Below are 4,731 nucleotides of genomic sequence, written 5' to 3'. Positions count from 1 at the left end.
TTTAGTGATGGTGCTTTGGTTGTCACTAGTTTCTAGTTGTTTGTCTTATACTGCTGTTTGCTGAGCACAGTCTCCCTAACAGCTTCAGTGTCTTTTACGCTCAGGTGAATTACAAAGGGTAGCTCCCTCTTTGATGGGAAAGCCGGTCGCATGAGGTCACATGATGCCCATTTGTGACTGCAGATTAGGAGTCAATCCTAATGGGTTGCTCTCCAGATTCATGACACACTCTCTTGGATTACCATCCCTCTTTCCCATATTCTTCAAGTTCAGTCTTGACCAGAGAAGCTGCACATCCGATTGTCTTTTCTGGATATATATACAAATGTCTGGGGAGGTCAGAGGCATTGGATTTCTCTGTAACTGAAGTTACAGATGTTTGCAAATGGCTTGACATGGGCCAGCGCTGGGAACCAACTATGGGTCCTCTGAAAGGACAGTGAACACTTTTAACCACTGAGCTATCTCTTATCCTCTGTACTAGTTTTGATGCCGAATGAATGTCTGCCAAGGGCCCATGCATCAAAGATTTGGTCCCAGGATGGTGCTATTGAGAGGTAGTAGAACCTTCAGGTTCTGATCATATCAGAAAGCTCAAAGTGAGTTTACATGTGGACAGAGAAAAGGAAGTAGTAGCACACCAATGTAAGGGATCAGGTGAAACCAAAGAATCCATCCCTGAAAATAAGGCTTTAACAGCACAAATGTATTGCCTATGATTTTTGGTTCATGACATAGAACAGAGATGACATCAGGATGCCATTTGTGTCTGGAAGCTCCAGAAGGGGACTTGTTTCCTTGTGCATCTGGTAGACTCTGGTTCCTTACAGTTGTAGAACTGAATCCCCTGTTTTCCTGATGGTTGTGAAAAAGAGGGTCATTCCCAGATTCTAGATGCAATATCATTTTTAGACTGGAAGCCTCTTCTGAGATCTTCAAATCCATCAATCATGAACTGAATGCATTTTCCTGGCTCTTCAACTGCTCTCTTATTCCATTCATGTGATCAGATTGCAGCCCCCTGGATAATCCAGAATAACCTCTTTAAGATGAACTGATTACTGAGTTTAATTCCATTTGAACATTAAATTACCCCTTTCTGTGTAACCCAACATATTCTTAGATTCTAGGGGACAGGACAAGGGCATCTTTGGGAAGCCATTATCCTGCCCACCCCACGTAACACAGCAGAGTACCACTGAGAGAGGAGAATGCCAAGTAGTTGCTGATTCTTTTGGCAGCCAGATGATATATAAAGAAGATCTATTGCATTTCAATGCAAACAAGAAGATATCCAATACAGATAAGATGTATGGAAAGGAGGGAAAGGAAGGTGTGGAGTTAATGCATGAGGAAGCTAGATGCTGGTATGAAAAAGAATACCTTCCATTCAGTCAGCACTGGGAGTGTTAGTATAAGCTAGCTTAAGGGATATTGGAGACTGGCCAGTCTCCAATATCAAGAGAGGATCTTAATGCTCTTCCCATCCATTGGGCTTCTCTATTAATCCAACCAACAACAGCACTCAGCGAACACTGGAGGAGGAGGGCAGAAAGAGTGTAAGAGCCAGAGGCTGGAAAGGAACGCTGTGAGATGCTGTCTTGTGGGCAAGGTGTCACACACATGGACCCTTTAGCTGCTACACAAAATCTACGTGATGTCAAGCCAGATAAATTCTGGAATAGGTGGGGTGGGTGATCTCCAGGCTCCACCTCATGTTGAGTTGCCATAGACAGTAGATAGCCTCTGAGGGAGGAGAACCATTTCTTATTGGGTACATGGCAACTGAGCTCCCAGCCATGCATACACAGGCAAAACTGACTCAGCTTAGTGTGTTATTGAAGGGGGAGAGACATGACCTTAGGAAGGGATGTGATACAGAGGGAGCTTGAGAGCCAAGCAGAGAACAGATAGATCAAGCTTGCTGTGTGCGTGTATGGAATTTTCAGAGGGAAAAAAAAAATTAAAGCTAGTTTTCAAAAAGCCACATGATTTTATTCCACAGATACGATTCTGTGCTTTAGTCTTGGGGAAACTACAACAAGTGCTAATTTAAATTTCTGATTTGTAAAACAAAAAAAAAAAATGATGAAATCAATATCCTTTAAGTCCTAATCTCGTTCAAAATAGTCACATAGTGTAAAAGGAGTGGATAAATTTAAGAGTGGAGAAAAAAAAAAGATAGGTACTTGGGTTTAAAGGACAGAAAGGAAAATGGAAAAAGGTCAGACATCGGCACAAGATAAATCTTCAACAGAAGCACAAGGTTGGGACCACAGGGGAAGCAAGAGTCCCTTGACCCCGAAGACCTTGCCGCTGGAATTAGATCTTTGTAAATAGCTCTCAGCATTAACGGATGGACCCCAGAGCCTCTAATGGGGCCGAGTCTTCTGTCAATGCCAAGGAGTTTTGACCATGGGACTTGACCAGTCACCAGAGCAGAGTACTAGCCTGCGTGACTTACTGCTCTCAGCGAAGGTCTGATGGAGAAGCCTGTTTACTATGGTGGCTGCTTCCTGCCTCCTGGTTTGCTCTCATAGTTGGGCCCCTGAAGTGAGGCTGCCCCTGCTTTGAATTGGGAAGGTTGTCTGACCTCCCTAGTAGGTTAGTGGTGCATTGCATGAGATTATATCTGACTTTAGATGTGAAGTTTCAGTGTTCAGGATATTCATCAGTTGTGCTTGTTGAAAGACTCTGTGATTGGGGCCTTCTGAATAAATCCTGCCTTCCTGAATAAAAGCAGCTCAGCCTTTCAAGGTATGTTAATGTGCTGGACTAGCTCAATTAATTTATTCATGCCATCACTTATTCACTAGCAGACTTTTATTTTATCTTTTATATTTTGGAACTTTTATTTTATCTTTTATTTTTTTGGAACAGGATTTCACCCAGTAGTTCAGGCCAGAACTCACACGTAGCCCATGCTAGCCTTGAACTCACAGCAATCCCCTGCCTCAGCCTTCTAAGGGCTGAGATTGTAGGTGTGAGCCACCAAACCGGGCTAGCAGATAGTTTCTTTTTTTTAAGTTATGATTTCTTTTTTTAATTTAAAATTTTCATACAATGTATTTTAATCATGTGTTGCCTATCCCCAGAAATTCTCACCTCCCTAAGCCAGTTTTGTATGCTCTTCAACTCCCTTTCAAAAACAGAACAGAACAAAAACAAGAAACAAAACAAAACAAAACAAAAAAAATGAAAACAAAAACAAAAGGACCAATAAGACCAAAAAAAAAAAAGCCTATAGAAAGCTCATTGAGTTTGTTTTGTTTCCATCATCCACTCCTGGGCAGGAGGCCTGCCTTGAGTTGTGTGGTTGATATGCACAATGACACACTGTTGGGGAAAGCTGATCTTCCTGTTGTCCGTGTGTATCAACTGCAGATAGCTTCTTGTTTGAGGGTGGCAATCTCTGTCTACTCTCCCTCGGTGGTGGGACCCCATACAATTTAACTTGTGCATGAATTGTGCCAGCTGCCACTATGTTTGCACATTGATATGAGCATTGCTCCATGGGGTCTGGAAGACACTGTTTCCTTGGAGTCAGCTATCAGTTCTGGCTCCCGTAATCTTTCCTCCTCCTCTTCCATCATACATCCCTGAACCTTGAGGGGAAGGATGTAAGGGAGTCACCCCATTTAGGACTGAGTGCTCCAAAGTCCCACTTCTCACTTTCTGCGCATTATCCAGGATGGATCTCTACATTAATCCCTGTCTACCACAAGAAGTTTCTCTGATGTGGCCTGACCTATGGGTGTAGCAGTGTGTCACTGGAAGTGTTTCTATTGTTAGAAGAATAGTAGTTATATATTTTACGTTAGGCCCATGGTCAGTCTAGTCTTAGGTTCTTGGTCATCTTAGTAGTGTCAGGTATGAGTCCCATCTTATGGAACTTAAATTCAGTCAGAACTAGTGAGTCACTCCCAACACCTCTGTTCTGTATTTATAGTTGTATATCTTGCAGCTAGTTACTGTTGTAGGTTACAGGGTTTGTAGCTAGGTAGTTCTGATGACCGTCTTTCTCCTCTGGTAGTGTTCATGTATTAGGAACTCTACTCATTACCGGTGAAGCTTCGGGTTAGGCATCGGCTTGGCTCCTCCATGTTTGCTGATTCAAGAGTTTTTAGCAATAGGGGCTGACCATCAGGTTGTGGAGAGAAACCAATAGCCTTGGCCACAGCCTGTGTTCTGATGGTGGTGGTAGTAAGCGTACTGTGGGACTTTTTTGACCAACAGTTTAATAAGATGTAAGCCATTCCTGGCACTTGTAGGTTACAGGGTTTGTAGCTAGATAGTCCTGATGACCGTCTTTCTCCTCTGGTAGTGTTCATGTATTAGGAACTCTACTCATTACTGGTGAGTAGGTTTTACTCAGTGTCCTAAGACGGCTAGTTGGGAATTCTGTCCCCTACTATTTGGTGATGCCATTTCAATTCCTTTCATGTGTGTAAATATCTTAGGAAGCTTCTAGAGTACTAGGTTTCCATATGCTTTTTTAAGCAGTCTTTAGTGTTAGCTGTCTCTCCCCATATTCCCTCTCCTACCCTTCTCTTCCACTCTCCTACCTACTTACTCCTATTCTAGTTTCCCCTTTGTCTCTCAATATCAATATCTTCTATTTTTTCCTTCCTGGAAAAGTTTCTCCCCCAACCCAGTATGTTACTAGGAACCTATCCTTTGTGATTATTTGTATTATAACATGTAATATATATATATATATATATATATATA

This window comes from Mastomys coucha, unplaced genomic scaffold, assembly GCF_008632895.1.
Source record: "Mastomys coucha isolate ucsf_1 unplaced genomic scaffold, UCSF_Mcou_1 pScaffold5, whole genome shotgun sequence".
Taxonomy (NCBI): domain Eukaryota; kingdom Metazoa; phylum Chordata; class Mammalia; order Rodentia; family Muridae; genus Mastomys; species Mastomys coucha.
This window is presented reverse-complemented; position numbering follows the sequence as displayed.